General features: G+C 48.7%; 1 protein-coding gene across 3 annotated transcripts in view; it reads left to right on the top strand.

Moving 5' to 3' along the window:
• SMAD3 (SMAD family member 3) overlaps positions 1–26,298 on the top strand; it is a 119,763-nt gene that overhangs the window by 65,229 nt on the left and 28,236 nt on the right. The window contains exon 1 of one of the 3 annotated variants that reach the window (XM_040493056.1): positions 20,284–20,388. The exons of the other annotated variants lie outside the window; for them this stretch is intronic. The gene's annotated coding sequence lies outside the window, so the exon portion shown is untranslated. Of the gene's footprint in view, positions 1–20,283; positions 20,389–26,298 lie in introns of those variants that run through there. 3 annotated transcript variants of the gene reach the window in all.

Genomic DNA, 26,298 nt, shown 5'->3' on the forward strand with positions numbered 1-26,298 from the left:
AAGCATCTGGTGCCAAGTAGGCCCTGTTTAAAGAAGAGTTTTCTTTTTTCCCTTCCACTCATTTGTTTTTTTTTTTTTTTTAATAACTTTTTCCCCCCATGATAACAAAAATTATAGAAGACAGAGACACGTTAATATGTTGTTGTCTATACTCTCAGGCCAAGAATTTCCTAAGTGTTTACATACCAAAGGGCTGTGAACTTGGATTTTCTCTGCTGGGTCTGTGCTGGTTCATACACCCTTTCCACGACATCAGGAGCCTGGCCTTGGTCTATTGTTGGGGTTTTGTGCAGGTACTTTCATTGTAGCATGCAGATGTGAAAAATGCACGTTACAGGTAAATTATAACTTGCCCACTTTCCATCAGATGTAACGAATGTTAATGTTTTTCAAGTATTCATTTCAGATATCTGTAATGTCTTCTTTATTAAGAAAAATTAAAAGACTGCTGAAGGCCTCCTGTTACTCCTGCCTTCTTCCTATTCATCTTCCTCCCTCCTCACAGGTGTTTACTCTCCTGGAATTGGTGTGTGTTTTTCCCAGCTGGGATTTTGTAGCCTATTGTTTATGAAGTCAGAATGCCCCCATCGGAATGTGTCTGAACCACCAAAGCAAATGATCAGCATTCGGGAAGAAGCAGCCTGCACACTCAAGGCCAGGAGAGTGTGACTTCAGAAAAAGAATAAACCCACTTGTTCCCAAATGGAAATTCCAAAATTATAAATCCCTTGCCTTTGACTTAAAACTTGACCCCACCCCCCTGCGTAATTGCAAATTTGAGCTTGTGCGGTCCTGAGCTCCCAGGGTCATCTGGGCCTTTCATGTGAGTAAATACATTCCGGAGTTGGTTATTGTTAGAGCAGGTGTTTTGGCTTTTTTTTGGTAATACCTCCCCACCCCTCCCCACTGCCTTGATCACAACTGTAACATGTTACTGTTACAGAGAACTTGGAACACACAAAGAAGTAACCCTTAAAATTGTGCACTGCCCTCCTACCCTGACCTCCACCCCAACAGAGGTATCCCCACCCCCCACCCGCTCTACCCTCCCCACAGTGTGAAGAACTGGAGGTCACTGGGCCTTCCATGTGGGGCCAGCCCCATGGCTTCTTAGGGTTTCTTAGCAAGCAAGCCTAAACCTGTGTGTGGTCCCCGGAAGAGAGAGGTAGCCATCCGACTAAGGTCAGGTCAGTGACACTGCTAGAACCAGAAGGCCATCTCCTGGTGGCCGAAGGCGTTTTTCCCACCATGTCTACTCTTCGTGGTGCCCGGCCCTGGTCTAGGCACGGTGATAGATGCCCAACGGAGGGGAGGGGTCCTGCTTCCTCTTAAGGGAAATTGGGAGGCGTTCTCCTGGGCTTGACCTTTGACTTAGCTTTACTGAAAATGTCTAGGACATTTTTCATTTTATCATTTTAAACTGACTACAAGTCAATGTAATACGTCAGCCATTTGCTGCGTACCCACAGTGAAACTATTCTGGAGTTCTTTGTTTTTTTTAACTGAAATTATTTTCGTTAGCATCAGCTCTTTCTCATGTACATTTACAACAAAACTTCTGTTTTGTTTGCTTTCTTGTTGTCGGTACTGATTTTAACTTCTGCCATTTTGAGCTTTTTAACTTTTTTTTGTTTTGTTTTGTTTTGCCACTGAGCCCAATTCTCCTGGGTAAAACTTTGCATTATTTGAGTTACTGGATTTTTTTCCCATCAGGTTTTAGTCCAGGACTTTCATTGCCTGCTGTTTTAGCTACTTTCACTTTTATGTTGAGCTTTTTTATCTTTGAGATTTAATTTTTACTTGGGTGGATTTTGCAGTTATTCATGGTTGCCAAGAAGATAGGATTCTTGGATCCACTGTTGATCGTCAACAGATGTTTCAGGTGTGTGATGTTAGCCATTACCAGTTTTGTTTGGGGTTCGGTCTCTCCAGTACCCTTTTTCTTTCCTGTGGGGGACCGGAATGACCGGTCGAAATGTCTTGTTTTTTCAAGAGTCGAGAACAAGCTTGTGAGGTATTCTCCCCTTGGATTTCTCCTTTGGGGGGTGTTTGTGCTTTCTTCTTCTTCTTTTTTTTTTTTTTTTTTCAACGTTTATTTATTTTTGGGACAGAGACAGAGCATGAACGGGGGAGGGGCAGAGAGAGAGGGAGACACAGAATCGGAAACAGGCTCCAGGCTCCGAGCCATCAGCCCAGAGCCCGACGCGGGGCTCGAACTCACGGACCGCGAGATCGTGACCTGGCTGAGGTCGGATGCTTAACTGACTGCGCCACCCAGGCGCCCCAAGTGCTTTCTTCTTAGTGATAGAGAAAACGGGAGCTCTTAGACGTCAGGCCTCTCCTAGGAAGGGCTGTGTTGTCTGTCTTCAGCTTCCCCACCTCCTGCCCTGTGACCTTCCAAATTCACACTCCGTGCCCGCACCCTGGGCAGACGTCCGAAGGGGCAGCTCCAGGCCGGTGTGCCGGTAAGCCCAGTGGATGGGGACAAGTGCTCTGTCCTCTGCGGGCCGGTCTCCCTGTTGGTCCACAAGCTTGCTGGCCAGAGAGCGGTTAAAGGCCTTCCGGCTTTATCCCGCTCCGGGTGGGGATGTGCATGCTTGGGGTGTCAGGAAGCCACTGTTCCCATAGGAAACCCCCTGCGTGAGTGAAGCAGAGGCGTTACTCATGGCCCTCTGCTGGGTTCCGGTGTCCGGGACTCTGCTCCCCCACATGACATCAGGGCCGGGCCTGCCTCTGGAGCTGAATGCGCAGGGAGGGCCTGCTGGCAAAGGTTGCTGCTCCTTCTTTCCAGTCATGGCTGCGCTGGGTGGCTTCCCTGGGACAATTACACCCAAGGGAAGCGAACTCCTCTGTGTAAGTAAACATCCACCTCCCCTCAAAGGAAAGGCCCCTGCTCAGCTTCTCCAGGCAGCCAGAATGGTGCTCTGTGGGTCAGGGCGGGTTTTTTGTTGTTGTTGTTGCTGTTTTCCCCCGTTTGTCCATCCTTTGATTTTTTTTTTTTTTTTTTTTCTTTTTCTGTCTCCTTCAATTAGGCCTGTGACTGTTTTCAGACGGCTATTTGTGTATACAAGTCATGTCAGCCATCATAATTTGTGTTTGTCTAGATCAATAAAAGCGGCCCTGGCCAAAGCCAGCTGAGAATTTATAAATACCCTTCAACTCCTCCCCTCCCTGAGAGATGGCAAGCCTCCATCCCGTTAACCCTCCAAACCATCGCTGTTGGTTGACTTGATCAGGAAAGATGTGAAATATAATTTCTTTTGATGTGTCTTCTCCTTCGCCTTTTGGTGGGGTTTCATCCAATGTTTCAACAACAGTAGCTGATTGCCCACTTCAGAGCAAAAGCCTTTCCCTGTGCCTGTTTACGGAGTTAACTGAGAGATCAAAGCGTCGGGAACCCATTTAGACACAGATTGTGTCTTCTCTTAGCTCTCCTGCTGCCCAATAAAGTGGGCTTGGGCTCATCTGAGATAGCTACCAAAGGAAGCTTACACACAGATTCTTGTGATATGCTCACTTAGGAAGAAAAGGTGAGGAATTTAAATTCACGTGTATCTTAAGGATTTTTAAGAACCAGCTTTTCTGTGTGGATGGAACTAGAGCGTATTCTGCAAAATAAGTCAGAGAAAGACAAATACATGATTTCACTCGTGTGGAAATTAAGAAACAAAACAGATAAAAATAGGGGAAGGGAAGGAAAAAATAAGATAGGGAGACAAACCGTAAGAGACTCTTAAACACAGAGAATAAAACTGAGGGTTACTGGAGGGGAGGTGGGCAGGGGGATGGGCTAAATGGGTGATGGGCATTAAGGAGGGCACTTTTGGGATGAGCGCTGGGTGTTATATGTAAGTGATGAATCACTAAATTCTATTCCTGAAATCATTATTACACTATGTGTTAACTAACTTAGTTCTTTTTTTTTTTTTTTTAATTTAAATCCAGGTTTTCTTCTGTTTGCTCACATGTGGGAGAAAAATAAGCCTCAGATGCCCTATGATATCTAGTTACATTGGGTTTTTCTATAAAATGTCAAGACAGCAGCACACAGTTTTCTGCCCTGCCTTCCCCTCTGCACAGTCTGTTCTTGCCAGAAGTTTTACGATGGGGAGGGTGCCATTTCTGCTCTCCTCCCCCCTCAGTGAAATCATTCTGTCCCTGATCTTTAACCCTTAAAAGACTGGGAACGGAAGGCTTTGATGTTAGGGTTAAAATATAAAGCCTCTGCATTGGCCTAGGCTGGAATTCAGGTGTGTTAGGAAGCCTTTAAGAATGCAGCAGCCCCGGGGGTGCCTGGGTGGCTCAGTTGGTTAAGCACCCAACTTCAGCTCAAGTCATGATCTCATGGTCCGTGAGTTTGAGCCCTGCATCAGGCTCTGCGCTGATAGCTCAGAGCCTGGAGCCTGTTTCTGATTCCGTGTCTCCCTCGTTCTCTGCCCCTCCCCTGCTCATGCCCTGTCTCAAAAATAAATAAACATTAAGAATGCAGCAGCCCCAGTGGGTTCTGGAGTTGGCTGGGTGTTTCAGTTTGCAATGAAAAACAGCTCACGTTGCCTGCTTTTCCTGCCCTTGTGACTTTGTCAAGCATCCCTCCTAAAGCAAGGTACTTCCTGGCTACACTAAAAGGCCCCCAAGATGTTGGGTAATTAGATTCTTTCTTTCTTTTTAACTCCGACCCAACTTCACTCAGTTAAAGGTTTGGTAAGTCTGTCTGCAGACATCGGTGTAGACTGTGACCCCGGCCCTGACAAGTCAATAGGTTTGATCCAGGATGGTGCAAGGTTCTGGAAGAGATAGTAAATCCAAATAGATGACTTATCTCATCATAAAAGCCACCATCCTCTCTTCTAGTCCCCACTGAAAGCAAGGGTGAAGGGGGCAGTGGCCTTAGTTCTCCTTTGACTTCAGGCAAGAGAAAGGGTTTCCAGAGGTAGAATTGGTAATCAGACTCCTTTCTTCTTCCTAACACTTGCTTGACCTCTGCCCACACCACGTGCACAGTGTAGTCCTGGCCATCCCTCCACAGCCTCCCCCGGCACTCAGTGCTGCAGGCTGTCAGGGGCTGGCCACTGACGCAGCCTGGAGATAGCCATCAGGAAGCGTCCCATGAGCCCTGCCTCGTGTTTGAAGGCATTGTTTGTGGAGCAAACTCCACCAGAAGCTTGCAGTCCTCACGGTAGGAAACTGTGTAGAGAGCAAGTGGCCCTCCTTCTGAGATCTCTGGGTACAGAATCCTCGAGGTGAGGCAGACTGGTCTAGAGCTGGTAGAGGCCCAGGGCGACCAGACAGCTTGTTACCCAAGCCTGGTCTCTGGAAGTAAAGGGGAGTGCCCTTACCAATGACACCAGGACAGTAGGTATGAGTGGGGCTATCCCAAATAAACGGGCACGTGGTTGCCCTACCAAGGCCAGTCCCTGTCTTTTCAGGTTCCATTTTGTTTGACAAGGAGTGATGTTTCAGATGCTCATGGGGACAGGCAGAGTGCAGGAAGCGGTGCCCGGTGGGTGAAGACCCAGCAGGGCCGAGCATTCATTTCCAGGCAGAAGGGGCTTTGGGGCATCAGCCAGTGGTCAAGTGTTACCAGATCTTCTGATTTTTTATTTTCCAGAGATGCCCCAGATCTAGATTTACATATGAAACCTCCCAGCTTTTAAAAGATGACAACTAATTAAAAAATCTTAAAAACACTGTGCAGGCCAAGTACAACATCTGTAGGCTACTGCCTGTTTTCAACCTCCGGCCCAGACCAATTAATTGGTGGCTGTCTTCTGTGTGTTTGAATTCCGGCAACGGGAAGTTTCTTACGGAAGTTGCCCAGATTGACCACAAGCGAGGTGGGGAAGAGGAGAGGGGAGCTTAACTTGGCTTCCCTTGAGCATTCATTTGCACAATAAATATTTATTGAGCACCTGTTAATGTTCAAAGCACTCTCTCTGTTATGCCGTATTTTGTTTAATGTTTTGGGGTGAGCTGTGTCTTACTCACACTCTGTATCACAGGCTGTTGTGATTCCGTGCCCCTCCTCTGAGATTCTGACCAGGATGAATGCAAGCTTAACACAGCAGAAGTCCCCAGGAGAGGATCCTCATCTAAAGAAAAACCTGGGGATGTAGAAGCTGGAGCAGAGAAATCCCAGCCAGGGACACTTGTTCTGCGTAGTCTTTGAAGGTCCTACGAGGACCAGGAGGAAGAAGTCACTGAGGAGCAGACTGCGTTCAGCTTTGTATATAGCCGAACTTTGCATTCTGTGCTTAGGGGGTTAGATGACCTCTCAGCTGGTCTTTCATCACCAGAAAGTCTTGAGGCTATCTGCTGTATACCTACTAGACTCCGCGGCCTCTTTCTCGTCTGTGGCTCTTATGTCTGATGGACCCCTAGCAGGTCCTCACTTATTTGTATCTTCTAGCAGCTGAATTTGTAGCCAGAAGCCCCCAGAAAAGCGATTGAGCTCTAAAGACTCTGTTCACCTGGGGGGTGGGGTGGGATGGGGTGAGGATGGCAGCTCTTGGAGAGACTGCCCTTGATGCTGTAAAATGTCACTCACATTTCCCGGTCTCCTGCACCATGAATTTCAAATTGGGGAGAACATCTACTCCTAGGATAATTTGAGGCAACCGAGACGCAGAGAGCTTAAGTAATCTGCACCAGGCCACACAGCTGGGCAATGCGAGGTCAGGTCCTAGTTGGCTTCCACTGCTCTCTTGCCCACCATGCTAACCTGTTTGGTTTCATTTCCTTTTGTGTGTTCATTCTTCCATGTGTCTTTTTTCGCCATCGTTTCAGGACCATCGGCATTCAAATGTTTAATAGCTAGGGTTGGTTTGTTTGTTTGCTTGTTTGCCCTGTGTACTTGGCCAGAAGTAGGAATTCATCACCATCTGTGAACGTTTACTGAGCCTCCATGGTTTGTGTGGAATTGCACTAGAAACACTCGACCCCGGGGCTGGGTTGGCAATAAACTAGGACTTTCTGCAGAACTTTTGAGGACAAATCACCAACGGGTTGGAAAGAATTTCCTTCAGGAATGGTGACACTCTATTTTTCACCTTGTTAATGCCTGCCCCCCACCTTTGCTTCCCCCCACCCAGTGTCAGTCTTAACTGTGTTAAGTGCTTTTTCTGCTCAGTGTCCTAGATAAGAGGTTTCTAAGTGATGTTCCTGATATGCACCCCACCTACCCCCAAATCTCAGGCTTCTTGATGGATAGAGAATTAGACATCTGGTTTGTTTTGGAATAGGAGGCTGGGATAGGGGAGTCCAGAGGCCTGAGTTAATGTAGAGGCTGCTGGCCTCTGAAGACCTTTTGAAAACCACTGTGCTAAATGACAGCAAAGCTGTAGCGACCTCAAATTGTCAAGGAGATTTTGCAAAAGCCCACAAAATAGCCTTGTGATGCTCTTGAAAGGGCCCATGTGGTTCATCAGGTGGGCCCACCATGTTGCTCTGGAACACGGGGACATGTACACATGTGCAGGAAAGAGCTCAGCGTCCAGCAAACCCAGAAGTTTCCTCCTGAGTTTGAACAACCTACTCATTTTCCCTGGCACGTCCCTTTACTCAATGGATCATTCCCAGTCAGACCGAAACTCCAGGCAGAACAGCCAGATCTCTGTGCTCCAGTCCTCGCTCCCCTGCAGAAAGGGTGGGGGGAGGTCTCTGCGTACGATCTCTTCTCTACTGCCAACTTGAAGTTTATTGACCCACTTTGGGTTGCCTTGCCCTCCAGTGCTTTTCCCTGGTGAACTGTTGTTATGATCAGAGTCAGCCCAGAGTAGTACTTCCCTTCCCCCTCCACCCCCCCACACCCCCGCATCAAGTAATGGGATCTGCATACGTTTTCATGTGAATTACTAAGTAGGTAAGGCATTAACGTAGCAGACCGGCCAGAACTACTTTTTCAGGGAAATCTTTAACATGTATGCCTGTCACCCTCTTTTGGAACATAACACGGCCCATTCATGTTTCAATATTGGCTCTTTGCAGAGTTTGTCATGCGCCTAGCAGAGCAAGACATTTTTGACAGTCTGTTGGAACAATGTATGTCTGGGCGCCCTGCTTCTTTGCTGCATTTTAAAATCATGTTTTCTGATAACTTTCCCATCAGGGTTTCGGGAATTTTTTTTTAGACATTTTTATTGAGGTATAAGAGACGTAAATCCATACTGAAAGTACATACTGAAAGTGTACAATTTGATGTGTTTGACATATGTGTGCACCCATGGAACTATCACCACAATCAAGATAATGAACATGTCTGTCACCCCCAAAGTCTCCTCCTGCCCCTTTGTAATTTCACCAGGCCCCAGGCAATCACTGATCTGCTTTCTGTCACTGTACATTAGTTTTAATTTTCTAAAATCTTACACTAATGGAATCATAGAGGATGTAATCTTTTCTTGGGGGAGGGGTCAGCTTTCTTTCCCATAGCATAATTATTTTCAGATTCTTCTGTGTTCTTGCCTGTTGCAATCATGAATTCCTTTTTCACGGCTGGGTGATCCTTCATTGTACAGATGTAAACAGGAGTTTTGATCTTAATGTTTAAATAAGCAAAGAATTTCGGCTAAGGACATCAGAAGTAAGCCATCTACATAAAATGCGTCAATGGGGAACTTGTATGTTTGGGTTTTGTTTTATTTTTGTTTTTAAAGTTTCGTATGGAGGAGTATCTTATTAAGTATGCTTTGGAAGAGCAAATATTTGTATAGAACTCCTTTGGCCCTGAATTTTCACTTCATTAAATCTGTAAGTATTTGCAAGTAGTACTTGCCGAGCACAAAGGCCTTCAGGTCACAGCCAGGAGCTGATTTGCTCACGAGGTTCGATCAGCAGTTAATGGCACCACGTCCCACGTGTGGTAGGGCTGTCGTGTGCGTTGAGACAAAAAACTGTGCCATCCTTGCAAAATTGTTGAAGTCTTGCCTCCCACAGTCTTCTCGGGGCCTGACCTCGTTTTCCAGCTCTTTAGAACTGGATGAGTTCCCTGGCTTCCCTGCTCTTGGTTCTTCTGTGGTCCGGCATTTGTAGTTTCTGCCGTCCTGTGATTCCTGCCCAGAGCACTGTGTCATGGGGGTGGTGTGCAGGCAGCAGGTTAGCCTCACGGATTCCCTCAGCCTCACAAAGCCACGCACACAAGGTAAGGGTGGGAGTTCACCATGGCGGTTTTGTTTCCAGCATTTGGGCAGCCCCTAACAGGTGCCCAACACCGTGTTTCTGGGGAATTTGAAGTATGCTTTCTTTTTCATTTCTCTCAGGAGAAGGTCACTAGACAGTCTCTTATTTGTGCAAAAAGCCAGTGAGCCTCCAGCAGTCACAGATTGTCAGAGAAGGGACCTCAGACATACCTCATCCGACCTGTCCATTTTACAGATGAGTGCTGAGGCTCAGAGAGTGGGAATAACTGACACAGAGTCACTAATAGCAGAACTGGGACTTGGGGGACCCAGGCAACTGCCTAAGACCTTAATCTATGAGGGTAGGAACTTCAGGAGCACCTGGAAAAATTTTGGAGGCTTGGGAAAGAAGTTGTTCATCTTTCAGCCTTGGCTGAAAGCTGCTTGTACTATTAAAAACAAACAAACAAACAAACAAAAAACATAAATTGTCCCCAGATGTTTCTAGAGTATTCTCATGGCTCACAGTCTCCTGAGCTTGTCACCAACTTATCCCAGGAGTAAGTTGAAAATTCAGGGGTGAATGATCTGTCTTGTTGGGCAGTATTTTGGGGCACATGAATGAAAGGTGATAGCATTATTGTATGAAAGATTGGCGTTTGTAGCCTCTCGTGTGAGCCCCTTGACAGCCTTCCTAGATAGCACTATTGTCCCAGTGAGGGAACCAGCCCTGGAAGATAGGGCGTCTTACCTGAGGTCACCCGGGTGGCAGAGAGGAGCCAGAGTTGGGATCCATGTCCTGGTTCCCAGTCTCCTCTTGTTTCTACTTGACCCCCTTCAAGGCAAGTGGCTGTGTAGGGCAATAGCATGACACAGTGGGAAGACCCTGTTTGGAGCTGAAGGTTGATTATGTTCTCTTGCTTGCTGTGTGACCTCGTGGTAGAATCTTAACCTCTCTGAACTTCATTGTCTTTTGGGAAGTAGGATTAAAGGTTATTCATATAAAGTACTTAGCAAAGAACTTGCTTATAGAAGATAACTGGTCAGTGTTGTTTTAATGAAGGTGAGGCAGGTGTGGGAAAAGCAAGATGAAGTGAAGAAAACATGCCTATCAGGCAAAAATGAGGGCAGATTTGCACAAACCATGGGGTGCCCTTGCCCCTGCTCTTGCACCCAGATGTTTTCTAGTTTGGTCCATGAGTCCTTGATCCTTTTCACAGTTAAGAAAGCTTTCTTGCACATACTAGGGCCTTGCCCATACTAGGCCCTTAGTTAACATAGACCTGCTGATCAAGCCCTCTCCCTGTGGCTGCTCAGAGCAGCCGTGTGTACGTCTACGCTCTGTGCAGACGCTATTAAAACAGGACAGAATCCTGGCATAGGTAGACTTGCAAGGTGCTGTTTGGGCCCAGGGCAGGTGGTCAGTCTGTGGAGGTGGGACCTGGACGTGAGAGATGGTGCTGGGGCTGGTTGTGCCATGGCACCAGGGCTGAGTGGGAATTAGTGCCGACCTGGGGGTGGGAGGCAGGAGAAGACATTTCTCTCGGTCAGTTAGATGCAGTCTGAAGTCCTGCTCAGCTATTTGCGTGCACGTGCGTGTGTGTGTGTGTGTGTGTGTGTAGAACATCCCCATTTAACTAATGGATGCTCTGAGCCCAGCCCATTCCCCCTGCTGGGAGAGCCTGCAGCCACCCAGTCTCAGGTTTGGACTTTTTTAAAGGGTGTGGGGATAAAGTTGAAAGTTGGGTCGGCATTTGGAGAACCAGCTTGACCCCCTCCTCCTGCCTGATGGAGGGGACAGAGAACCTCGGATACCTCAAGGGGTGGCAGGGGTGATTCAGGACTTTGATCTTGCCTGACGCCTGAAGCAGCTCCCTGGTGACAGGCAGGCCGAGGTTTGAGGCACCCTATTGTGGGGCAAGAGAACTCCCAGGAACCTTCCCTCTCGCTCCACTCGTCTCTGTGAGTGGCCCAGCCTCCTGCAGCCCTTCCTGCTGCCCTGTTCCTTCCAAGGAGCCTGTTTGAGAAGTCTGTGATTCACTTCCCGTCTTCAGCCCTTGTTTAATATTCCCTCCATTGTTACCAAACAATCCAGGCCCCGTGGCATGGTGTTCTGCTGCTCTGGCCAAGGAAGGAGGAGAAAGAGCTGTTTAAACGGCCCAGGGAGATGGGCCCCTGGCTTACTTGAAATACAGGCCTTGATAGCACTGGGGCCCCAACAGCTGGAGGAGTACTGGGTGCAAGAACGCAGTCCTGCACAGCAACGGCTGGCTCTGGCCTTCCTTCTCTTGCTGGGCGCCCCTGCCCTTTGTTGTGGTATTTGCTGCTTTGCTAGCCGACAGCTGTGATTTCCATTTTGGGTCCCAGATAGTTTGGGATCATAGATTCACACCAGCGTCGGCTCAGAAGGACCCTTGGGTAGATACTGTGCCCTCCTGAGCCCCAGTTTCTTCATGTGTAGGGGAAAAGCCGGGGGGCGGCTATGAAATGGCTGCCCTTTAGAGCCCTCCCCACCTCCTACCCCTCCACACCGCAGTCGTGTGGTTCCTGAGCCTGGATGATAGTACGAGAGGTCATCTGTGTGCCCTCCGGTGTCCGGACGGATTTCCGCCAAAGCCGCCCCAGGTGTGAGCACGTCTGTGGGCCATCACACTCCCTGTGCGACCTCTGGCTTCAGAGGTCAGCGGTTCCACAGCCTCCCCCACCGTTCTCATTTGAGGCCACCTTCTCTCTCAGCAAGTTGTTTGATATCCACATAATTCCTTCAGATCACGTCCTAGCTGTGACTGCCACAGGTTTGCTGGCATGGGGGGGGTGTTTTTTTTCCCTTCTCACTCACAGAAAGTCAAAGCCTGATGTTTTCTCTCACCCTCTCCGCTGTTGTCCCGTTTCTGGTAGAGAAGAAGGGAATTTTGGTGGCAGTCCTCCATCTTGATCACATATTTGCTCTGCTTCCATCGACGATTCAGCTTTGGTCCGTCCGAGGCCTGCGTGCCTAGTGGCAGTAAAGGAACGTGGCCACCTTTAAGCTACTTTCGGCTGCGAGTGTGCTCCCGTAGGTATGTGGGATGTCAGCGCTTAGAAGGCAGCGAGCCACTGCAGGTGGATTGACCCCATCGTTATATAGCAGCATACTATACTCGGACCGGGGGTCTGTGTGCCTTCAACTCTGCTGACTCTACAGCTGATACAATTTACATTCAATAGACATTTGTTTAGCAGATTTATTGCAAGGCCTCCTAACTAATGACTGCCCATAGTCTTAGCCACCGATGACTTCGTGTGCCTGTCTCTCTCTGTCCCTGGTGTGGCAGGGGAAGTGGGAGGAACTTCCTTTCTCCAAAGCATTTTAACTCCCGTGCTTCCCCACTGGGGGCTTCAGCGCCGCAGGTGGGCTGTTTTGACCCGCATCTCTCAAGACCAGCTGTTGGCAGGGGGCTGCCTGTGTGGCTCAGTCAGTTCTGCTCAGGCCACGATCTCATGGTTTGCGAGTTCGAGCCCTGCCTCGGGCTCTGTGCTGACCATGGGGAGCCTGCCTAGGATTCTCTCTCTTTTCCATTCTCTCTGCCCCTCCCCCCACCCTTGTGTGCACACTCTCTCAAAATAACCTTAAAAAAAAAAAAACAGCTGCTGGTTTACAGAATGTTTCTGATACTAGGTGTCTGGCAGTAATGTGAGGCTGTGGATCCCTCTGCTACGGGGCTTGATGTCTTGATTGGGTTCATAAGGCTGGGGTGCAGCCGAGGTTTTTGTTTCCTACATCTTCTGATGGTTGATGCCCAGAGGAATAATTCCATTATCATGACCTGCTTGTGAGCAAATGTAACATGTAAGCCAGTGCTCCATCCGGGGTACCGGGAAAGCTAAGTTGGGTCTCCTTGCCCTCGAGGGGCTCCTGTCTTCATTGGGAAGAGAAGCCAGAAACGCATGGAAGTTACTTAACCGCACCAGGCCCTGGGTGCTAAGTGCTGAGGTAGGTGAGTATGGGACAATAGAGATTGAGACTTTGAGGAAGGAGGACCCATAGAGGGCATTCTGCAGGAGGAGCCACAGGATGGGATGAGTTTTGATCTAGAGGCACAGTGAGGCCTGTCAGAGGGCTGAAGAGAGTCTCTGGACCCACGGGTCTTATCGGCATGCTGCCACTGGCTGCAGATCTCTGGCTCCGGGACACAGAAGCCCCGTGTTCAGATGCTGTGGCTGCAGCATGTTACCTCTGCTGCTTGGGTGGGTTAAGCACTGAATTTCTGGGCCTGTGGATCAGGCCTTGACACATCTGTCTGCTGTCTGCGAACTGGGGGCCTGACGAGGGGGTGAGTGGGTGGGTCCCAGTGCGAATCTTGGCTGGGACTGGGTGGGCTGATCACGGAGAGAGCGGTAAATGCCCAGGACTTCGTCACCTGGAAGTCTTTCTGTGCTCCTGCCTTGAGATGCAGCTTTCAGCCAAGAGCCATTCAGTGGCAGGCTTTTGCCACTCTGGTATTTTAAGTGCTTGCCTGGCTTCTCTAAAGTCCTTCCTTGTTGGCTTGGAATTCTTCTCTTGCTGCCCATAGGGGTTCTTTGCTGCCTTAGGTGAAATTGCCCCCAATGAACCCGAACCTTTTGTTAAGGTACAATAGGAAGTCTGTCCCCTTAGACAGAAAGGAATGCTAATTGGTTGATTATCTGTCCTCAAGATCGGGATGCCCAGAACATACAGACACCCGTTCTTTGTTACAGGTGAGATGCAAAGTGCCTCTGTGAGCTGGTAAAGCTTTGGTCCAGATAGGAGGAGAGAGTTTGTGGAAGGTCAGAGATTGGTGGCCTGCAAATGCTGTATTTTCTATGTACAGAGGTAGCCATTTAACTTCATGGCCCTTAAACTGACTTTTTCTAGACCTGTGATCATTTTCCACCCCTCCCTCACTTCCAGCCACAAACAGGGCAAGAGTTATAAATGCCGTTAAGACTGAAACACGGGGAAGTTCCTTTTCGAGCCCGTATCGTATGGTATCTTGCTAGGAATTGTAACATTGGAGTTGGAGCCAGCACTGCCTCTCCCATGGAATGTCCCCCGCATTGCCCTGTTTACCCTTCACATGTTCTCCAACATTAGTGACATTGTTTTATCTCCCTGGCCAGTGACTCATAATTAAGGAAGTCAAAACCGTGCAATTAACACAAAACCTCCTTACTTGCCCTTTTCACCTCTGCCCGCAGGTGGCGACGCCCCCGCAAATGCCCTAGACACGAACACCAGCCCGATGTTTTCTAGAAGTCTTTGGAAACTTTGATGTGTTTTGATAGAATGAGGCAGCCGGTTATTATCACCATCACCTGGTTCCACTTGTTTAACCCCAAATGTCTGTGAGAATCTTCTCAAAAAAAGAAGAAAAATGAAAGAAGAAAGACAATCCCACCCCTAAACGTGCAGTCTGCCCACAGGAAGTGATTCACGGGGCTCTATTCATGCAAACCTGATGGGGCAGGAGGTGGGAGGCTGGGAACTGGGTCTGGGAAAAGACGGCCCGGAGAGGATACTCAGACCTTAATGGTTTCTGCTTTGTGGAAGAAAGTGAAAAACAGAATGACTAAGAGTCCTGTAATAAGAATTGTTTGTTTAGTGAAGTGAGCTAATATTGAAGTTCACTGGCAGATAAGACAGGGGAAATAGCAGTTGTCAGGGGAGGTGACTTTCTGGTGCCCTGCCCTTTTTATTTTTTAAGGAGCAAAGATATTTCTCAGTCTTAAGGCATTTATTAGTGGAAGGTCAAGATCTGTACTTGAGCACCCCCCCTCCTGCCCCCATCCTACTCCCTCTTACCCGCCTCCCCCACATCGTACCCTTGGCAGAGACAAGGGTCTAAGCCAAGGTAATTATCTAATAGTCTTTTTCTTTTCTTGTTGCCTTTTCCCCCAAAGTTAGATTTTGGAGGCTAGTAAAGATCTTTCTTTCCCTAACTGGTCATTTTTGTTTCCCCTCCTGGAACATCACATTATCCTAGAGACAAGGAATCCTTTCTGTTCTGGTTGTTTCTGTCCTGTAGGTAGAGCTTGGCATTTTATTTTTATTTTGTCTTTTCCTGAATTGAAATACAAATCCATCCGTTTCCCAAAAGCAATTTGGGAACAGAGCCTACAAGTGTTGGTCACGTTAACAGCCCTGCTGTAGGACAGGGCTGTAGCAGGGCCCAAGGCCCGAAGCACCCAAGAGATTGGGAAGAGGTATCTAAACACACCTGGATTTATGATTCTGTTTCAAGTTCCCTATATTTTATGAGGTGAGCTTTGGGGGGTGGGGGTTGTAACAAAAGTTGGGCTGAAATGGGCTTTTTGCCTTAAGCCCATCAGAACATTTCCAAGGGCTGTGAGTGTCCGGAAAGGTCTGTGAGTGATCTCTTTAAAAACAAACAAATGATCTTCAGGCTTAATTCCACTCGGAGTGAATGTTAACTGGCAGGGTGAAATGGTGATCCAGAAAGTTCTGTGAATCCTGGGAACTACTCTTTTCCCTTCTTCCAGGAACCAGAGACCAACCCAGATCTCTAGCCTCTTCCAATTGTGACCTAAAGTCTCTGGGATCCTGCTGATCCCCAAGAAAAAGCACCCCTACCCCGTCAAGCTGGTGCTTGGAGAAAAAAAAAAAAAAGCTTTCGAAAACCAAGGGTGTTAAATAGATTTCCAAAGAAACCTCCTCCTCCCCTAAGACTTAACTACTTTCTTTGTGTGGAGGAAGAGAGGGAACAAGGACAGCTGTCTCATCAGAGCCCACGGAGAATCTGATCATTCTAACAGGGTGCACATTGTGTTTTGAGATCATAGGAGCTGGGTTTGGGGTGTAACAGCCAGATTCAATGTCAGGCATTGCTGCTTGCCTCTCTAGGTAACTTGAGGCATATCCCCCAACATCACATGAACCTTTTACCTGTAAAGTGAGAGGATACCCACCACACAGGAGGGAGAAGTGCCAGGTAGACACCTGCTCTGAGCTGTGAATTGTTTCTGTCCCCCACCCCAACCAATGCCAGAGCATTTCTGTAACCCACAAGTTCTCAAGGGACCCAGAAGAGTGAAATCGCCCCCAGGGGGACATTGAGCAATATGTGGGGACACTTTTGGTTATCACAACTGGGGCTGGGAGCGGCATCTAGTGGGTAGAGACCAGGAATGCTGCTAAACATGCTACAGTACACATAATAGTTCCCACCCCCACCCCCACCCCCAACGAATCATCTGGCCCCAAACGTCGGGAGAGCTGAGGTTGATAAACAGTAGGGCTCGCCTTCCAGCCGCATGTTGAAAAGGTCTTGGTGTACGTGTGCTTTACAGATGATCATAATTAAGCTGAGCTCTTGCCATAAATCAGCCTTCTGTTTTTCCCAGGAAGCGCACATTCTGTGCCCACCCTTGGCCCCTGGGGAGGAAGGAAGCCCTGAGGTCCTGATGATCTCCATGTGTTTCCCATAGGGTCTGGCCCCTCACAGAGGGCAGGCGAGGTGTTCCTCCTTTGAGAGTCTGCCGAGGGTGCTCTTTGAACCTCTGGGGCCCACACGGAGGACTCATCTGCAAGGGGTACTCATCACAGACCTGAGCAGACTGCCTTGGAAGACTGGCAGGGAGAGGGGAGCCCTAGGTACAGTGCAGAGAAGTGGAGACAAGGGTAGCCTCTGCTCTGGGGCAAAGCACCGGGGGCTTTGGCCTGGCATTTTATTGGGTGTTCACTGAATTTGCCAGCCCGAGGCATCGGATATTATCCATCTGCAAGTTCAGATGGAAATTGAGTTGTTCTTGGTGGAAGTGGTTCAGTGACTGGTGTCAAGGGTTGTGAAATCCTGGTTTGAACTCCTCGTACGCCAGTCTAACCTGGATCATTAAAAAACATGCTTCTACTTTCAGAACCTACTGAGAACGCTTCTGAAACCGGGCAAGAGCATGTGGTCCCTGTGTTAGAGCTCATAACGAAACCTCAGTTATCCAGAACCTACCCTACCACAGCCTTCGTCTAGCCGGGGTCCTTCTTTACGGCACCAAGTGACGACAACAGGCTGGCGTTGGGAATGTTTTTTATTTAAACTCCAACCACCAAAGAAAACTCTGCAAGTGTCTGGGAATAGTATATTCCACGTATGGCTCAATTTTTGGTTTGTCACTTTTTGTGTTAATATAATTTCAAGCCTCAGAAAGTTGTCGTGGTAGGACAGGGAGTACGGTATTCTCCCTTCACCAGAGTCATCAATTGTGCTGTCCTGCTTTTGGACATCAGTCCTGAAGAGTGAGACCTTCAGGCCGCTTAAGATGCAGTTGCAACAAGGAAAGAGTGATGTTTGATTGTACTCGACTTCCCAGGGTGGGAAAGTGGACTCATACACATTACAGACTTCATCAGTGGGGAGGCTGGCTCTGGTGAAATGAAGGTTGGGAAGCCATCTGCTCTGTGTTCATTTGCTGGGTGACCTGGAGGTGCTTAATCCATCATTGTGTTTCCTCAGCCATGAGAGGAAGGGAATAGACAAGACCCTCTCAAGGCTCCTCAGGTCCCAGCTATGTGTAGTTCTCCACAGTGGGTTTTCAGGCAGACATCGACTTAGCCAGAACTTCAGCTGACCAGGACGCTTTGTTCCCTGAGTGTTAGGGCTCTGTGGTTTGTCACCCGCAGCCAGGAGTCTCAGCACAAAACCCCCGGCAGAAGTTCTGCCCAGAACAAAGGATGCTTTGGTGTTAGCTATGTTTACCAAAGGGAATGGATCCTGGGTGAACCCCCAAATCAGATAACCCTCTCAGCAGGAGTGTTTTCTGGGCTTTCTCACTTGCTACTCTGTCAGATCGTTGTCCTGGGTTGTCCATGGCACGGAAGAAGGAAGGGCATGTTCTGATGGTTGCGTGCTAAGAAGCAGCAGAGAGGGAGAGCTCTCAGGCCAAGTGGAACCAATGAAAGGGGACTTTTAAAGTCTCCACAATTCTTTTCTGCCTTCTGAGGTAAATGGTCTGTTTCTTAGGCGGTCTGCTGAGTGAGCATATAACCCAAACTTGAAGTCACTCAAACCTTGCTTTTATTTTGCACCAGAAAAACAGAACAAAAAAAGAAAACCCACATATAATGCAAAGCTCAAGGAGAGTATAGTATAGGGGCCCCTGGGTGGCTCAGTCACTTGAGCATCCGACTCTTGATTTTTGGCTCAGGTCACGATCTCACGGTTTGTGAGATGATGCCCCAAGTTGGGATTCTCTCTCTCCCTCTCTCTCTGCCTCTCCCCCTCTTTCTCTCCCTCTTTCTTTCCCTCTCACTCTCAAAATAAGTAAGTAAACTTAAAAAAAAATATTTTATTGCAGGTGAGTAGACACATGGCTTGATTGTTGTCAGAAGGAGGTAGGGGAGGCCTCATCCCACTGGGGTGGGAGGGGAATGCCTCAAACGTTCAGCTGCAGCACCCATGTTCAGGGGAGTAATGGGCATGGGTGTAGGTTTGTGGTATAACTAGCAACCCCAAGATGGGAAATAAGCCCTTTTTCTTACACTAAGACATAGCACATATTAGGGGAACAATGTAAAAGTACAGAATAAATTGAGTTGAAAGGGATACCAAAGGTTTGGTTTGGGGGGTTACTGTGCTAGTTGAGTCACTTCAAAAAGTTAACATTTGGTTTAGTAATTGGAGTAAGTCCACATGTAATGCAAATGGATTTTAAAAGTCTATAGGTAGGTGGTTCTCCATAAACAAAACCAATCCTTCTGAAATGGTCACCTCTTCTCTTGGTGTCGTATTCAAGGTCAGGAAATGGTCCTTATGCCCCATTTAGAGTCAAGAAAAGAAGTGTCACACCTTGGGCCTAGGCAAAGTTGGGAAAGCTTGCAAGCACTCTCTCTCTCCATCAGGATGTGATGATAATGATACCTGCAAGTTTATCTCCGTCAGCTAGCGTTGAGTAACAAAGGCTCCAAAAGTTCGGGAGCTTAAACCAGCCATTGTTTGTGCGGACTCATGCTTCTGTTCCTCGCATGGGCTTGGTGCCTTGTGCAGGTCTGGTTCTCTCTGTTCCCCCTGTGTTAGGTCCTGGGCCCAGGTGGAGGGGGAGCTCTGCTTGCGGTGAGGTGTGAGAAGAGACCAGCAGAATCACATGATGGCTTTGATCTCCTTTGTTCCTGTTCTGTGTGCCAAAGCTGGTCCATAGCCTGGCCCGAGGTCAAGGGCTGAGGAAATACACTACACCCACGGTTAGGAGGAGCGGCAGAGCCATCCAGCAAAGGGCAGGGATACAGGCAAGGTGACTAGTTCAATCTGCAGTGGTCATCGAGGGACCAGCACGGTGCCTGGCAAATAGTAGTAGTAATAACTTCTGTCACTATTGTTGTTATTACTACTTAATGGGCAAGTCCAAAAAGAAAAGTTGTCTCTGAAAGAAGCTAGAAAGGTTAGTATTGTGCATGTTAAATAAAATTGGTTTCAACTGGAATAGGATGATGTCAGTGAATTTGCTTTCTGTTCACTTCTTTGGCTCATGCCTGGAAATGTGACACATGTGGTCATGTTCAGTCAGTATCTGCTGAGTGGTAAGAGGTCAGTTTCCCTGATTGGCATGCGGTGTGGGACAGCAGGAAAGGCACTGTTTACCCTCCCTCTCCTCTGGTTCTCAGCACCGGCCTGGGTTTGAATCCTGGCAGTTATATGACTTGAGGCAAGCCCCGTAAGTTCTCTGAGCTTGGTGAAGGCGGGGTATACTGGCGCGTTGCCATTTTTGCATTCTCACGTAATAGCAGTGTGCCTGGCACATGGCTGATGCTGAATAGATCTTGGTGTGCTTCTGGAACCTGTGTGCTCTGTTCCCAGTCTTCTCCTGGACCCCCGTGTCCAAATCCTCTGATGTTTCATGCTGTCCCCAGATGGCTATGGGTAGCAGATCACTGGCAACAGGGGATGTGAACGGCATGTGGCAGGAGGTGGGCCCGGCCCCACCCTGTCCCCCGGGAATGCTCTGGCCGTCTCTACCTTACCGTCGGCTCTGGGCTCTGGCATGACCACATCCTTGGCTATGGCTCCCACCACCATTTTGGGATATTTCACGGGTCCCACTTGGAGCCAATGGGAGGAAACCTAATTTCCTGCCACAGGAAATAGTTCGGCTGGTGAAGAATATATTTAAGGATTAAAACCTCTGTCAGACGAGCTGGAAAGGGTTGCTGGAGAAAGACGTGGAGGTCTCTCATCAGGAAGCCACTGGGTGTGGGAAGAGATCTCCATCCTAAACGGGGAGGAGGCCCAAAGGCCAGTTCCTGGGACTGTGCTCTTAGCCTCAGCAAGTAAGTGGTTTGGGGCTACAAGGAAGGGCTGGGTCAGGGAACAGAGCGGGTCATAAATAGATCTTCTCCTGCAGCGGAGCATGTTCGTGGTAACATCAGCTCAGAATTAAGACCTATTTATTGGATTTACTTAACATGGGCCCGCTGCCCTGTAAGCTTGGGAGGGTGTGTGCTGGACACATCAGCTAAATTAGATCCAGCAGCTGAAACTCCCAGTTCACTCTTATGACTCTGGTAAACATTGGTGAGGATTTTGAGTGGGACAGAGGGAGAGAGGCGAAATCCTGCCAGGGCTGGCTCTGGGCGGCCCAGACCCCGAACCAAGAGGAGTAGCTACAGATGCCTACGGAGAAGTGAACGAGATGCCCTCCCCGTTGTACGTTTGGGAGTCGTATGGCCCAGAAACAGGGGCATGGGCCAGATGACTTCTGGAAAATACTGCCAAGCCAGACTGGTGGTCACGTGCTCGTGAGCTGGAGACAGGGACGGTCTCCCTGCCATCAGGGCCCAGCCTGGCAGCCAGGATTGCTGGTCTTTCACAGAAGCCCGATGCAGACTGCTGTGTGCTCCCAGGAGAGGAACCTTACATCTCAGACACACCGATATACAGTCACTACGAGCCTTGCCTTATAACCCGCACAGCACTGTGCACAGGCTGTGCGGAGAGTCAGAGCACAGAAGCCTTGAGGAAATGAGAAGCACCAGGCCAACTGAAGCCTGTCCGGGGACAGCCAGGCTGTGCACCCACTTGTCAGAGCAGGGGAGGGGGCTGGTGTTTTTGAGTTCCCTACCGTGTACCTTACTTTTGCCTTACTAGAAACAATAATGACCGTAGATGGCTGCTGGTTACTGTGTTCTGACTCCAGGCTGAAGGCTTTCTGCCCCAAGTAGCACTTAGTCTTTCCAGCAATTGAATGGAGGGGCTTACATTTCAGATGATAAAAAAAATTAAGACCAAGACCTTAAGCAATTTGGTTAGGTTGATACGGTTCTCGAGCACGGCCAGTCTTTGAATCCAGGTTTATCCAAGTCCAAAGCCCCAGAGCTCTTGCCTTTTATTATTTTTTTAATAATGGGTAACCTACAACAAACTGCACATATTCTAAAGTGTACAATTTGATAAATGTTGACATCTGTGTATACCTGTGAAACCAGCACTGCTATGGGGATAGTCAACATAGCCTTTAACCCCTAATAAGCCCCCACTCCCATCCCTTCACCCCAACCCCAGGCAACCACTGGTCTGCTTTCTGTCACTCTGGAGAAGTTTGCATTTTTCCTTTAAGTTACTCTGTAATTTGATATAAACAGAATCACATCTGGCTTCTTTCACTGGGCATGAGCGTTTTTAAATTCATCCGCGTTGTTGCGTGTATCAACAGTCCGTTCGTTTTCATGAAGTGGTGGGTGGTGTTGCTTTGTGTGGATACGTCCCAGTTTATCCATTCACCTGTTGATGATAAATGTTGGGTAGTTTTCAGTTTGGGGCTATTGCTGGCGAAGCTGCTGTGGACATTTGTACACAGGTCGTCCAATGGACAGATGTTTTCACTTCTTTTGGGGAAGCACTTAGTGGAATGGGTGGATCATATGATAGGCTTATGTTTTGGACTTTTTAAGACACTTACAAACTGTTTTCCAAAGTAGTTACACCATTTTACGTGCCCACCCAACAACGTCTGAAGTTTTAGTCTCTCCATGCTTTCACCAGCATGTGGCATGGTCCTTAATTGTAGCCATTCGAACAATTACGAAGTGGTGTCTCACCATGGTTTAAATTTGCCCTTCTCTAATGACGGGTGATGTCGGGTATCATTTCATGTGCTCATTGACCATCTTTATACCTTTTGGTGGAGGGTCTGTTCAAATCATTTACCTGTTGTTGTTTTTTGGTTTTTGGTTTTTGTTTTGTTTTTTACAGTTGGGTTGTTTTTCTTTTTCTGAATTTTTTTTTTTAACATTTATTCATTTTTGAGAGAGAGAGAGAGAGAGACATAGCATGAGCAGGGGAGGGGTAGAGAGGGAGACACAGAATCTGAAGCAGGATCCAGGCTCTGAGCTGTCAGCACAGAGCCCGACGCGGGACTGGAACTCACAAACTGTGAGATCATGACCCAAGCTGAAGTCAGATGCTCAACCCATTGAGCCACCCAGGCACCCTTGTTTGTTTTCTCAATATTGAATTTTCAGAGTTCTTTATTCTGGAAACAGGCCCTTTATCAGATGTAGGCTTTGCAAACATTTTCCCCTAACTTAGGGTTTTTTATTCTCCAAACAATGCCATTCAAAGACCAGGAGCTTACATTATGGTGAAGTCCAACTTGTCAACTTTCTTTTTTAGTGGGATGTGCTTCTGATGTGGTATCTAAGCAATGTGTGTCTACCCCAAGGTCACAGAGATTCCTCATGTATTCCTTGTGTATTCTCCTGAAAGTTGTGGTTTCAGGCTTGATCTCAGGACCCATTTCAATTAATTTTTGCACAGGGTGCAAGCTGTAGGTTGAAGTTCATTTGTCTCCCATATGGACATCCCATTGTTCCAGCACCATTTGTCAAACAGACGGTCCTCTGTCCACTAAATGGTCTTTGGACCTTTGTTGAAAATCAGCTGCCCATATATACGTAACCATTTCTGGAGTCTGTTAGGCTCCATTGACGTGTTTATCAGTCGTTTGCCATTACCGCACTGACTTGGTTACTGGGCTTCCCTTGATTTTTAAAAACTCATTGATAAATAGTTCGTGTATACAGTCGAAAACTTCAAGAACTCTTTCCTCAATTTTTAACTCCCATTAATTTTTATTTCCAAAAGTTTTTTTCATAGTTTGTAAATGTTCCTGTTTTAGGATTGTAATATTTTCTCTTCCTGAGAGTAGTTTTTGTTTCATTTTGTTTGAAGGTTTTTCTGCTCCCTGTATTGTCTGAGACTTCCTCCTCACCCCCGCCCCCTCATTTCTGTCTCTGTGCCTTGTGTTAGAGGCGTTCTCTAAATGGCTGAGGGTTCTGGCTGTGCATTCATGTTTAAGAGTGAAGCGGTAGAAAGCAGATTGAATGCTCTGTTATGTGTTGGCAGGTAAGCTCCCCTATATATATGGTGAGCTGGCAGGAACCGGGCTGTTTTGTTGAGGGTTCCCCAAATGTCAGTATTGCATGTCTTAAGGGCTCAGCTGTTTAATTTCTCCACAGGTGGGGGTCGGGGGCACGGGCCTGCCCGTCACAGTCCTGGGTGCCGAGTGAGCAAAACAAAACATCAGTCACGACATCCTGTTTCCAGCCCTCGTCTGACCTTCACCCTTAGCTGTGCCCTGGTGGCCCCATCCAGAGCCCTGCTCTCTGGTTCATTTTCTGCAGAGTAAACCTGTCTCTCGCTGGATTGGGGGGGGGGGGTCCTGTTTGCAGGGGCTCAGGGTGGAGAGCTGATCTGGCTGCCTTTTCCATAGACTTTAAACCCATCCTCCTGTTGGATCCTCCTCTTGAGAAGTGTATGGTGCCTCCAATTCCTGAGTCTTTCCCAGGTTCTGAGGCACGAATGGAATCACTTTTGTTGGCTTCCTCTGACAGGTGCTTGGTTTCAGCTCACTCCACTCTGACGTCTGTTCCCATATGGCCACGTTTCCATGTCTACACTCTTCTTGTTATCTTGGGCACAACAGAGATCGACGCATCCTTTCAGGTTGTTGTATTTAATGGAAGGACATTTCTTACCCTCTCCCTCCCTCCTCCCCTCCCTCCCCCTGACCATCCATTCCTCACCCCTCCCTTTCTCCTCTCTTCCTTCCCTCTACCAGCCTCTTCTGCCTACCCCCATAGCCCCTCCCCTTTGCCCTCTTTCTTCTTCCCCCCCCCCTTCCTTCTTCTTTGCCTGGAGCCTCCTATGCCAGAATTCTTCAGGGAGACAGCCAAGCATTGTATCCTCAAGAGAAAACAGCCCATGAAATGCAGACAGCATCGGATGTGGAATTGGCAAACTGAAGTTTTCCACCTACAGATGCAATAAGCCTGTCGTCCTCCTCGATGCTCCTTCCCATCCCTCAACTGCAAAAAACCTATAGAGACCGTATCGCAACCTGCCCCACACCCCGACCTTGGCCCTAGTGACCCGTATTGTGTCAGAGTTGCACATTTACAAGGCGGTCCCATTTCTACCTACTCCACGCCCTTTCACCCCTTGCAGGCCCCTGAGCAGGTGTGAGTTCCTGGGTCTACTCCAGTTTCTGTCGAGTGAGGTGTCCTGGTTCCGGGGGTTTCAGATGTTAGGGCTGTGTGTGAGGGTCTTGCCTCATCAGGAGTGCTCAGAGCATCCTGTCCCCTCTACCTCCCCTTCCTAAAGGCTCCAACTGGGGTACAGAGTTGTCAGGAACTTGGCCTTATGCTCACCGTCCCGGGCTGTCGGCTGCATGGAAGCTGAGACCTTTCTCTTGTGTTGTCCTCCGCTGCCCCTGCTCTTACCCTGTTGTTGTTATTATTTTTAAAACCAGAGGGTCACCCTCTTGGATCAACCAGGTGGGAAGGGAGGGGCTCCCTCCATAGCCCCGGTCCTCCCTCACTGCCCACCTGAGCCTTTCTCCAGGGCCTCCCCCTGAAGAGGCTGCTACCGTGTCCAGCTGGCTCTTAGCTGGGGCTTTTGTCAAACACCGAAGAGTGAGTGTGGCCACTTTCCTCACCTGCGGGCACTTCATTGGCTTTGCTAGAGAATGGAAGCAGCTGAATAGCTCTGTCTCCTCTCATCACTTCCCACTCTCCCTTTCTCCCCCCCCCCCCCCCCAGCCCTCGAACTCACCCCGTTTATCTAGGGCTGCTGCTGTAATGTGGAATAATAATGCTCACTGACCTCCAGTGGAGACTGAGCTGTGGGTAGTGGGTGGGGGGAATGTTTGCATTTTACAGATGAAGTAGCTGAGGGTCCCAGAGACCTCATGACTTGCCCAGTGTTGTCTCCCAGCTGGGAGAGGGGAACCCCATCTTGACCCCAGGCCACATGACTCCGTATCCGGTAGTGTTCCTTCTCTACCTCGGGGGCGAGTCCAGGCTGTTCTCTCTTGTTCTGCCTGGTAATTACCGGTTTTTGGCTGGAGGGGTTCCTTGGTCCAGGGCCCCATGGGAGGGAGGTAATTACATCCTTTGAGATGCCCTTCGTCAGCAGCTGCCCGTCAGTCCCTGTGACCAAGGCTTGTGCTGACCTTTGTCCCTTCCCCGTTCCCAGGCCAGTGGCTTAGAGAGTTTGATTGGATTCCTATTTCTTTCTCTTCGGTTGGTGCTTCTGGTTGCATCTGGCTAGGCCTTCCCTCGCGGAGTGCCCGTAAATTGTTTATTCGGGCAGATGGGTGCCCTCGGCCCTGGAGCGGGGGGAGGGAGAGCTTGCAAATGATTCTCTACTGCCCCCCACCCCCAGCTATTAAGAAAAGTCATACCCACTGACCAGTGAGGTCCTAGCATGGGCCTTCTTGTAGGGAGAGTAGTCCTCTGTTGTGTACCTCTTTATTCACATGCACCCGTCTCCCCCCACTCACTCTCCACCCCCATGGCCCCTAATCTTGTCCACGCTGCCAGGATTTCATGCACACACACTCAGCTTAAACATCTCAGGGACTTGCTACGGCTTTTAGGAAAAAGGCAGAACCTTTTGTCATTGCTCCCAAGGCCCTGCAGAGTTAGCCTGCCTGCTCCCCTGCCTCATCTTATGCCCAGTCCTCTCCCTCTGTCCTCCCCAGTCGCTCTGGCCCTTCTCCTGTTCCCTCCCTTTACCATATTTTCCACCCTTTTCAGGGCCTTCGCACACGTTCATCCCCCTACTTGGAATGCCCTCCTCCCATGTCCCTTTGCCCAGTTAGTTCTTCCTTGTCCTTTAGACTTTCAGGCCAACCATCACCTCCTCAGAAATGCCCCCTCCAGCCCTTCAGCAAAGCAAGG

This window comes from Herpailurus yagouaroundi, unplaced genomic scaffold (genome assembly GCF_014898765.1).
Source record: "Herpailurus yagouaroundi ecotype Mexico unplaced genomic scaffold, PumYag 184, whole genome shotgun sequence".
NCBI lineage: Eukaryota > Metazoa > Chordata > Mammalia > Carnivora > Felidae > Herpailurus > Herpailurus yagouaroundi.